The sequence below is a fragment of the Molothrus aeneus genome, chromosome Z (genome assembly GCF_037042795.1).
Source record: "Molothrus aeneus isolate 106 chromosome Z, BPBGC_Maene_1.0, whole genome shotgun sequence".
Lineage (NCBI taxonomy): Eukaryota > Metazoa > Chordata > Aves > Passeriformes > Icteridae > Molothrus > Molothrus aeneus.
In genome coordinates this window covers 64,385,287-64,397,601 of record NC_089680.1, presented here as the reverse complement: position 1 = coordinate 64,397,601, position 12,315 = coordinate 64,385,287, and the positions used below count along the sequence as shown (strand labels likewise).

At 37.6% G+C, this 12,315-nt stretch overlaps 1 long non-coding RNA gene across 1 annotated transcript; it reads right to left on the bottom strand.

Moving 5' to 3' along the window:
* Positions 1-4,256: 4,256 nt before the first annotated feature.
* Positions 4,257-11,232, bottom strand: LOC136569425 (uncharacterized). The gene is made up of 2 exons (XR_010785345.1): positions 11,125-11,232; positions 4,257-4,579 (listed from the first exon to the last, which is right to left on the bottom strand). It is a non-coding gene; the product is annotated as an uncharacterized lncRNA (long non-coding RNA).
* Positions 11,233-12,315: the final 1,083 nt, after the last annotated feature.

Genomic DNA, 12,315 nt, shown 5'->3' with positions numbered 1-12,315 from the left:
TGTGAAGTGCAAAGGGAGGCAGCTGGGCTTTGGTTAACTTTGGTAAATAATTCAATTCCCAATCAGCCAATTATTATATTTTTACTTAAGCTTGAAGTACAATACCTTTATATATTTATGTGTTTTGGGTCTTGACAAGGCATTTGGGCTGCACTTTGCCAAAGCACTTGGAAAGCTGTGGGAATTCGATGCTTAGATGTAATTAATATTCAAAGCTATGGAATCCAACACTTACTGAATCCAAAGGGAGAAAAATCTTAATTTGTGTTCATCTTCAACATTTTTACATACCTGAGAGGATCTGTTGTCCTATTTTTGCACCATACTTTGCAAAAGACACCTTTTTAATAAGTGTTACTATCTGCAGGTAGAACATATTCTTTTAAGATGAGTAATTTATTAATTTAAACTCTCTTAATTTTATTTTCTTAAGGAAACGTTTGGTTTTAATACTCAATACTTTTCTCAGAGATTGTTGACTGGGAACTGGTGACCGATCAGCTGGGAATTTCTGAGGATAATCAGTTTATCACTTACTCTGTTTATCACTTAGATTTGGCAGTGTAGTATTCAAACACATAAATAGAAAGTATTTTCATACAAATGGAAAGCTAACTTTTCAGCACAATTAACTACAAGTTGTTCCCCTTCCTTTAATGGCCCAAATATTTCAAATACTTCCCCATTATAAATTCTCTAGGCTCAAGGGTTTATAAAAAATAATTTTTACACTAAAGCATGTCACCATTTAGGTACAGATGCTTGGTGGACAAAATTAATAGTTCTTAATACAGATTGACCAATTAAATGAGAATCTACTTGTGTTTTGCTGAACAGTATTTTTTCGAATAGTCTAAATACAGAAAATAATAAAGTTCTAACAAGTTAAGTGAGCAAAAAATGTTGTGATTTTTGAAAATATTTGAATAAGCTTTGCTACAGTCATATTTCCCTCATTTGTAACCAGAATTCTTCCAAACTGATTCATGAGGCCTTTAATTTTTCCTCAGAAAAAGTATTTTTAAGGGAATAAATTATTTTGTTTTTATTTAAGTTTCAGTGAATAATAAAAAATGTTTTACTTGCTTCATTGTTACTGTATTGAGAAAAGATACCATTACATTATATGTAGGAAATATATTCTGAGGGAGTAAAATCTAGGTGATTTTACTAAAACCAAGGTGATTTGAAATCAATGTGATCAAAATCCAGGTGCAATGAAAGAATTTAGAATTGTGAGGAATAGAAAATAAAAAAAGTCTTGAGTATGATTTAATTTTAGAAACTTGAAAAAAATTTTTTGGTCTTCATAGGTGTTTTTTCTTTGGTTTTCTTTTCTGGGGTTTTTGTTTGTTTTGTTATTGTTATTGTTGTTGTTGTTGTTATCGTTGTTGTTGTTTTACTTCTATTGCTAGTTTTCTTGTTGATTATATTAAGCCTGTATTTCTGATATACATGGAAGATTAATGCAATCATATCCATGAAGTGTGTGGTTTTCCTTTGTTCTGATATATCCTGGCCTGTAAATGAAACATTAACATAGAAGTAATTTTGTGGGTTTTCTGAAGAACATTGTGGCATGCTTAGGACACTGCATTTCAAAATGTTGGCAATTCAATCTCCACTGTGTAACCCTGATCACATTTCTTGGCTGTCTAGAAAAAGTGGACTGACCACAAGTAATACCAATTTCAACAGCAGCAAATTCAGAATCAAGGGCAGCACAAATTATACCTGCACCAGTCCAGAACTCAGAAAAACAAAGACTGTTTGAAAAGGAAATACATAAAGTCAAACAAGTGGATCATTTTTGGGTGATTTGAGTCTTTCAGATTGCTTTGTTTTGCTAAATTGAAACATATCATAGCATGTCCTTTTTGCTTAGAAACAAATTAAACATCCCAAACATCAGAAGAAACTATCAATATTTATTATTTTGACTTATAAAAAAATGTGGCTCTACTTGCAGTCTTTTTCTGATGGCTGTCCTATTTGTTTTTCCTTCCTTGTCATCCTTACAGTCAAAAAGACATGTCTGCTAATTGCAGATTACCTTGTGAATGTTTTACAGCACATACAATAACCAGGCACCAAACTGACACAAAGATAAAGAAAACATACTCTATGTCCAAGATCACTATTTTTAAAATTCCTTATAAATAACCTATCTGTTATATGGCTTTATATGTGTTCTCTCATCTGTCTACAGTGCATCATAATCTGTGTGCTAAAATATTGCTTTTTTCTTTCTTATCTTTTCCCACTTTATTTTGCTCTGTTTTCTCCCAATTCCTCATTATTATTTCCCCCTAAATCTTTCTTCCAAGATAAAAGATTGTAAGATGTACACACAATTAAAAATTTAGACCAGTGAGGCTAATTTAAATGCCATAGTATGCTTCTAGAATAATGTGTTTTAAGCTTTGGGAAGAAAGCCTATATATATTTATAAATAGAAACAACTTATATTTTGTCCTACTTTTACCCTTGGGTAATAGTAACCTAGGTGAGGCTTAAAAAGGTTTGAGAAATTAATAAAAATAAGTAACCTTATGGTCTTTTCTAGAGTTATTCACTCCAGTCCTGTTTTCTTAAAACATTAAAATGCATTTACATTAAAAAATGAAAAATGTGGGCAGATTGATGATATTAGAATCATATAAACAAATAAGCATTTAAAATTCACTTATGTCACAGGAGAAAGGATGTGTTATTAAAACCACATAAATAAGGATAAGAATGATGTAATTGTATTAACTTCCGGCTTGGTTTTTTCCTGAATGTTTACTTGTTTGTAAATACTCAACATTTTTTTTATTTATGTCCATAGCAGATAAGTGATATTCTAAGTGGATGATTGTGATTTTAATGCAGGGTGAAAGGAAGAAAAACAGGTTATCCCATGGTCAGGTGAACTAATTTTTGTCTCTCAAAAGAAACAAAAATATAACAGTGTATCATGCAATTTAGCAATTGAATGTTTACCAGTGTTTTCTTTTGACTTAAAAAGTAGACCCATTTTGAAAAGTAATACAAAAATATCACAGTTCCACTCTGCAAGATGCACAATACCTCAGTGTTTTTGACCTAGCACTTGGCATGTGATCAAAGAGTGGAAAGGACAAAAGCCTTTCAGCTCATTAATGACTAGTCTGTACTGTGTTGCAGTCATTACAATGTCTGCTGTTAACACTTCCTACAATTTCATGTAATGGATCCATAGATGTCCCAGCTCGCAGGTGGATTTCCACAGCTTGTGTCTCTCTCCCACTCTGTGATTCACCACAGCCTGATGGTGGCAAGAATGACTCTCTTGGCTGCTGTGGAATATTGCAAATGACTGAGAAGCAAATTCTCATAACAGTAACTTATTTGCTCTTCTGTCCACAGGTCACAGGCTACACATATACAAACATAATTTGGAAGGCAGTTCAGGAAGTTATCTGACACATGTCTGACAAAGACAGAAATTGAAAAGAAGTCATGCTCAAATGGCTGCTCAAATCTTCCATGACTCTGACTTTTACTTGTATGGAGAGGAGCCGGTTTAGCTTGTAGCTTATGCCCTTTATTCACATGGAACTCTTCGCAGACTATCAACTCCATCACCTGGGATACCTTTGTTTGGGCTCATGCAGTCTTACCTCCTCCCCTTCTATAATGCTTGAGTGTTTTGATTCCCTTCATCATAGACAACACAACTTTGTGTCACCAAGAATGTAGTTGAGTTCTTTGGGTGTAAAAATGAGTGACTTTTTAAGACAACATGGATAATCTATAACTAGAATTTTATCTTTGTTGGCTGACCATTTTCAGCACAAAGTTGGGACTTTGTTTTAACACTGAAGCATGCAAGCTGGAAGCATGCAACACGGAGGGAAGAAGGTCCTACATCACATTGACACACAGTGGAACAGGTGTTTCTCTACCCAACTGGATATGCGGACAAAGGTATGTTTGCAGTTTCTGTCCTCAGAACAAGTATAGAACAAGGTGTCGTCTTCCAGCATGCTTTTCTATCCCTCCTTATTTTTAATTATCTAAAATTATGCTTAGTAAGAATAGTAATTATCATCAATAATTTAATTACTAATGGCCTCTAGTAATTTGTATATGACTGCTGTATGTCTGTCTTAGTATGAAAAGACAGGTGTCTGCTAAGGAAGGCAGGAGCCTCCCTGGAAATGGAAAATGTAAACCCCCTCCTTCCGAATCATTATAATTTTGAAATTTAGGGGGGCTCTCAGGCAAAGATATGGAGAGCAGATAACAGCTCTTTATTAGGGAAGAAAATAAAAATAAAATAAATAATGCAGTAATACAAAACAACACTGACAGAGTCAGAATGCAATCTGACACTCTGTTGGTCAGGGTGTTGGCAGCAGTCTGATTGAAATGGTGGCTGCAGTCCTCCTGGAATGACAGATGTGGTTCTATTGAAGCAGTGATCCTGTAGAAGGGCGTAGTCTTCCTTGGAAGATCTAGTGGTGGTATAGATGGGCCTGGTCTTCCTCTGGGAATCCCATGGAAAAGGCAGCTGCTTTTCTGGGAATTCAGTGGAAAATGCTGTCCTGGTGTCCTGAAATATTAGATTATATCCAGTTAGGAATGCTTGGCTCCTCCCCCTGGGTGGAGCATCTCCCAAGGGGATGATGTAATTTTATCAGTCATGCAGTGAGACTCAATGGACCATTAACAGAAGGTATCTCCCCTGAGGGAGGATTGATTTGTGGAAGAGTTAAAGAAAATTGCCCAATTAACAGAAGATAACTGCCACACCTCCAACAGATGGCAAATAGAATACATATTGCCTTGCAATCTAGGACAATGTCTTTTAAAATAATCCCAACTTCTGACAGGAGAGGAAATGTGCAGTCCTACAACAGTATTGATTTATGCATTTGATAATTTTGAATTTTTATTTCCATGGCAACATAGCTATCACCTTTTGACTTTTTAAACTTCTAGAAAAATGTATCTCATTGGAATTATTGCTTTTCAGATTTACACTTGTAATGCTGCTGTATTTGCAATTGTGTACATGGCTTTGACTGTAGTAAGGACAAGAGCCTATTGGCCTAGATAACATGAAAATATAGAGGGGAAGACATAGAAGACAATAAACATCCACTTGAAGGGACAGAGAAAATGGAACAGTAGAAGACTGATGTAGAAATGTGTCATTACCTAGGTGAAAGTCTTGCAGAATGGCCTTTGTAGAAACATTCTGGATGGGTATAACCCAGAAGAGAGTGCATTTGTCAAGGACATCGGGTTTACATGACATGGTTTTGGTACTGCAAGAGGGGACTGCAGGGGTATCTTCTATGAGAAGATGCCAGAAGTTTCCTCCATGTTCAATAGACCCAGCTCCAACTATCTCCAGGATGGACATGCCACTGGCTGAAGCTGAGCCAACTAGTTACATTGATAGCACCTCTGAAATAGCACCTGGGAGAGGCAAGTGAAAATGGGAGGAGTGAGAATGTGAGAGGAACAACTCTGGAGACATCCAGGTCAGCCAGTAAGGAGAGGGAGGAGGTTTTCCATGTGCCACTGCAAAGATTCTCCTGCAGCCTGTGGTGAGTACCATGGTGAGGTGGCTGTGCCCCTGTACCCCATGGAGTTCCATAGTGAAGCAGTTAAGACACTGCTATTAAGAGAAGGGCTTCAAAAAGTGCTTTGTCATTATATCAACTTATCCTAATCACTCTTGAACACCTGGAAACTACATGTGAGATGGGCTCTGCTAGCCTGCCTTGAGGCCCACAGCAAGGAAGGCAAAACAGGTGCAAAATGTGTAGGGGAAAGAAAGGAGCAGAATCCACCCCCCCCCCTCACTCCCACCCCCACCATTCCCTGCTGTGAGCTACCCCGAGGCTTCCAGCCAACACCACCCACTTGGAGAGAACCCCCCAGTCCTGCACCCCTGGGCCAAAGTCACAAGTGAGTTATGGAACCCCCACCCGCTGCTCCATGGTGAAAGAACTGCAAGTCGACCGAGGTTCAGCCACAGCAACCAGGCATCACACCTGCATCTTGGTGTGATGGCCGCCACATCCCAGCAAAACTGCCCCAGAGATCAGAGAAGGCAGATAAGATGCTTTAAACAACAGGGGGAAAAAAATGGGTAAAAACTTCTCCAACCCCCACACTGTCTTAGCAGCAACAAAGGTAGCACAGTGTGGTGATCTATCCTATGCTTTTTAAAGTAACCTTAGCTTTTTCTAACTTTTCTCTACTTTTCTCTTTGCCTGTCTTACTATTAAAGAAAAAAAGATGAATTTTGTGGCATTAAGATTTAATTTTTAACCTCATTTTTTGGGAATATCTTGAACCTTCAAAGTTCTTTCCATTTTCTCCACATGGACTTAGTTTTCTTTGCTCTTTTGGGTTTAAACTGGTTCATAACAAGCAGATACCCACGCTGGAAACAGTGGATGACCAAAGGATAATCCTTCAGCCCACTGGCATAGGCTGCTGGCTTGTAACCTCGTGGAGAGAGAAACCCACACTGGAAGAAGTTTTCTGGCAGGACTTGCGACCCACAGGGGGGTCTTATGTAGGATCTATCCTTTCCTGGCACCTTGTGGAAGAAACTGCAGCTGGAGCAATTTTTGAAAAAGTAGATGCGAGACTGTCCTATCTAGGTGGGACCCTGTGCTCAAGCAGGCAGAGAACATGAGAAGGAAGGAGCAGCAGAGACAATATGGGGTGAACTGACCTCAGCCACCATTTCCTGTACCGCCTGCACCACTTAGTGGGGAGGGGATATAGAAAACTGGATGTAAAGTTCAGTATAGGAAGAAGGGAGTGGTGGGGAAAAGGTGTTCTAAGATGTATTTTTATTTGTTATCCTGCTCTGGTATTTGATTGGCAATAAGTGATATTCATTTCCCTGAACTGAGTCTGCTTTGTCTGCAGTGGTAGTTGGTTGTTGAGTGACTTTTCCCTGTCCTTATCTCTATCCATGAGATCATCATATTTTCATCATAGGTCCAGTTGAGGATAATAGCACAACTTGCTATCAACCAGATTGACCACCTTGCATTCAACCAGGTTCAACGCACACACAAGAAGTAAGGGGGCAGGATTAGTTGGGCAGGATTAGTTTCTACTGTGAGGATCTAGAGTTTTTGTGGCCTGTGAACACTTTGTCACTCATAAGCCTTGTATTTGGCCACAAAATACTTTTGTACTTGTTGCAGCACAATACTGATACAGTGATGTAATGTGAGCATCTCTGTGGAGAGAGATAAGATAGAATTGCCTTACAGGCTGTGGGATGCACCTGCAGAATGCCATGCCAGCACAGAAAATCTTTTCTCCTCCGGAACTTGTGGGGAGGAGATGTGATGTGGGAGATGCCCTGCACAGAGAGGAGCCTGCTGGAAGCTGCCAGACACCTGAACAGTGTGTGATCACCGAATATAAGGACATTAAGAAAGTGTGTTGCTGACATGGCAATGTGTGATTGGTCACTTAGTGAAAGATACCATATAAGGATCTGTGTTTTGAAGAAGTGTATAAAACAAGCTCATTTGTCTGAATAAATGTCTCAGTATACCTGCCAGTCTGAGACCCTGCCTTACACCTTTGCTACTCAACTGCTCCTTGTTCAAAAAACAGTTGAATTCTGTTGATTTATCTCTGGACAATCAGGACCTGAGAAACCCTAATTAGTACTTATTTGAATTTGAATTCCTTTTATGCATTGAAGACATTTTCAGGAATAATAACACTTAAAGGATTTTATTCAGCCAAATGAAAAGTGTATGTTATTGCAGGTCTATTAATCAGAAACAGACTGTCACTATGAAAAAAAAGCTTACTCTTTACTTTACTTTTACTCTTCTCCCTTTCTCTCCCACAGCAAGACCTTAAGACAAACTATCTGTGATGTTGCATGTTATTTTGTGCTACAAGTTCAGAAATTCAACTCTATTTTCTGGTACTGTTCTTATTTTGTATTTCCTCAGTTCATAATTTTTCACTGTCCTAGAATGTTATGATACAACAGATATTGGTTCACTCTTGCAGTAGAGCTCTTTGCTTATCTACTGTGTAGTGGAAAAAAGAAGCCTATTTCACAGTTTGTAGAGACTGAAACTGGTATGCAGATTTGCTTTTGTATAGCTCATTTGACTGAATACATATCCAATATAATCATCCAAAAAAAAAAAATCCAGCAACTTGTCATGGATGCTTGTTCCCATATTTTCTATAGAGAATAGTCTTACTTTCTGTTTTACTAAGTCAGCTTTCAGAGCACAACACAAACCTATCTAGTACATATAAAATGTAAGAAGTAATAGGAAATGAAGGGATCTGTTTGATGACAGCCAAACATAACTTCATGAATGAAATTCAATCTTTTCACTCCTTAGGCTTAAACTCCTCAAATTCCAAAACTATATAAAAAAGGAGAGATCTGTGTTTTGTACGTATGAACTGTGTCAGCAAAATCTACATAGTGGATGTGCCTCTAATGTGACCAACCTTCAGAACAGAAGGGATAAAAAGAAGAAAGTTAAAATCATGTACCTCTTAATTCCAGTGCCAAAACTCCCACTGATTTCATTAGGCCATTTCACAATGGCCTCCTGTGACCTAAAAAAGTCTTTGCATAATATTCTCAATACTGTATACCTGAGCTTTGAAACCAGAAGAGATTCAGACATCTTTGGTCTGTGAAGGAGTTTTGCTTAACAGTATTGACCATAGTCGTCTACAAATTTTCACAGTTGATATCTCTGTTTTGGGGAACTAGCTTAACATTAATAAACCTTATAATTATGCCTATTTAGGTACCCTGGACCAGACTGCAATTAACTTTTTCTGTGGGTGAAAACTAATCAGTTATTGCTAGTTTGTGAGTTGCTAGCAATTTATCCATATACCAATGCTTTATACATCACCTCATGTCTCCTACCATCAGTAACAGTTCATTTGCAAAGGATTACTAAAACTCTAAATAATACATTGCCATTAACTACTATTTTCTTTACGTAAAAAAAATAATTTTAGCACAAATCTTATAATTTGGTTTCATGACAGTCTAAGGCAACCAAATCATTAAGCTAGAAAATTCCATGTATCTATTCCCTTTTTTTGTAATCATAAATTGAAGCCATCCTTTCTTAACTTTAGAATGGAGCAATATTTGCTTTGAGTAAGGCTCTACATTTTTCTTGGGAAGGTTGACCCAGGCAATAGGTAGATCACATGTCCTGGAAGAACTGATTTTCAGTGATATCCCTGTATACTTAACTACTGAAGTTGCTGTCAATGTAAGGCTGATTACATTTGCCTTTTTTTTTCTTTTTTTATGGTAGTATCTTGGATGATTGAATATCTTTTCAAGACTACAAAACTGTACTGATGATTTTCTGCATATATGCATTTCTATCATGACTCAACCAGGAAGTGAATAGATATAGTCAATCATACAAATTTTACCTCTGATATTTGGAAACTAGATATAAAATCCCATTATTTTATGCAAATCATGAGCTGAAGCCTCTAGCTGTCATCACAGTGAACATACAGAAAAATTTTCAAAAAATGTGGCTACTCCCCAGACTGAAAGACAACAAAAGGTACACTGGAAAAGGGTCCTATTTTACTGCTCAGGTATTTACACACTTTTTTGCAACTATTGATTCCATTATAAAAATGTGACTCATTCTGGATGGTTACAGAAATAAGCCCTAATTTCTCTTCATATTTTATAGTGAAAAAACAAAATTTTGGAAGAAAGACGTACTCTTTTTCAGTGTATTAGAAACAGATGAAAGAACTATAAAATAGGTAGTCTGACTTAGAATTCTTTTGCTTTATAATGTGCTTGTTACTGACTTTTCCAAATACCTTTCCTCTGGTCAATGTGTCAAATTAAAAGGATTTCTTTCTGGGCGAGGAAAGCACTTCAGTGCCACTGGCTAGTTGTCCACTAGAAAAAGACCACTGTGACCAACAGCTCACTTCACTCTCCCATTTTTACCATACTGAAAAAACATGAAAGACAGAAAATTTTCAATCAGTCTCAGCCAAATTTGTTGCTTGGACATAAAATTACTTCAGAGGTTGTTGAATTTTCTTTGAGGTAGATTTATCTGTTTTCTGCGCAGTTGAGGTATAGTATCAGAGCACAAAGAAAAGTATTTCAGAATTTTACCTATTTCTTAGATGCAGTATAAAATTAAATTCATGCCAGCAAAATATTAGCAACAGATTTAACAGCAAGAAGCTAATAATTAAAGGCTTTTGCCATCTTTTCAGAGTGAAGTTCAAGTGTGATAATATGGTGATGGTCATTTTTACCCAGACTCCACACTTGTCCTGCGCAGGCCCAGCTAAAACTTGAGAATAAATAGTTATTTCTGTGCATAGATTCTACAGATGAATAAAGACAGACAGACAGACAAAGCAGATAAAAATTTCCCTCATAAAATGGGAGGAGGGGGGAAGAGATCACTCCAAGGAGAATTTCCAAAAACTTAATCCGCCTGGAAGATTCAAAAGAGCAAGCATGGTTTTTTTTCGGTGATACTTTGGAAAATCACCTGGCAGATCAGGTGAGGGGAAGACTGCATACTACTGTCTTGAAATTTCTAATACTTTTAATGCTACCTTTGATGATCTGAAACATCATTCTAATTTTTTTAATAAAGATATTTTTTTATAAAGATATAGCTTTAGGACACTGAAGTTAGAAATATGTTATGCTTTCTTTGATATGAAATGATGCAAACACTTTTTAAAAGTCTAATATACTTAATAAATCTTACAGCAAAGAATTCTTACCAATTAAATCAGTTACAACAATCAGTTACTCTTCTTGTAGTACAAAACCATTATTGTATAGAAAAAAGTGTATGTAATCATATATCTTAAAAGCTACAGGGGTATCTGCTCTGAAAATATTCAACTGTTTTCAAAATATTTTTCAACTGTTCAAAATTACTTTTGGCAGTTACTTTTTGTCTTACAAACAAGCAGTTCGCTGTCTGTATGGTGTGGGACAACTAATTAGAAGACAGAAAAAAACATGGGACTGTCCCTGATCCTTGTCCTCCTGTTACTGTGTTGCATAACTGAGGAAAAAGAAGCAAAATTACTTACTGTATTTTACCAAAGTAGAGAAATTCTCAACATTTACAGAATTGATGTAGTCGGATGCTGTGCCATTCTCATTTTCAGTTCTGGCTAGAGCTGCAAAACTTGGGCAGCATGTGCTGCTCTTGGGCTTTTACAAACTGAGAAAGTATTCTCAGGGAGCTGCTCCAAGTTGGCAGAGTTTGAAATACCACCTGTGGTCTTTTAAATGTTGCTAGTATATGTGCATGATTTGAGCCAGAATCAGAAAGCTATAACTAGATCCTTGATATAGTCCATTTCTCAGAGGAGAGTGGAAACAGCATATAACTTGTGTGAGGTCAATGAATCAAAACAAATACTTAGTGTAGTAGAAGCCACACATCAGTGTACTTTAGATTCAAGTGTGTTCTTGTGTGCCCTTTATTGAACAGCTGAAGACAATGGACAAACTCATTCGTAATCATGATTTGTGTGAACAATGTATTACCAGGGCACTAAATGGGAAAGGAAGGAACAAGAAAAAGAAAGAAAGAAACAAAACAAACAAAACCAAAACCAAACAAAACAAAAAAACCCCCCAAAAAACCAAAACAAAACAAAAAAAAAACCCAAAAACCCGACCAACCAAACCAAAAAATGTCAAGAAACCAAACCAAACAAACAGAAAACCAACCACAAACAGCCCCAAACAAACAACAAACACAAATAAACAAAAAAATCAAAATAGCCCAACCCCTCCTCTTTATTTCAATTTGGGAGAAAACCTCCCAAAGGGCCCCTCCCCGCCGCCCTCCCCCCCTTCCCCTCCCCCACCTCCCCCTTCCCCCTCCCCCCCCCCCGCCAAAAGCCAATCCACACGGCCCCTCCCCCCAACCTGCTCGGAAAAATTTCCTCAGAGCGAAGTGGAAGAAAACCTGTTTATTTAACAGGCAAAGCACTCCCCAGCACAAGAAATGAACAATACATGATGACAAAACTCATTCACCGCTCTGAAGAGTTGACAAACTCAGAAAGTCTCTCCTGGGAGTGGTCGCTCTGTTATCAGAGCAATAACGGCGCTCCGTTATGAGAGCGGTAACGATTCCCTCCGGCTCTGCCCAGAGTACGCCCCGGCAGGCTACAAATCGCAAGCTCTCGGTGTTTCCCTGGATCCCACTCCAGAGCAGGTTTGAACGGTTCCAAGAAAAGGGAAAGAAAAAACAGTCCAGGGAAAAC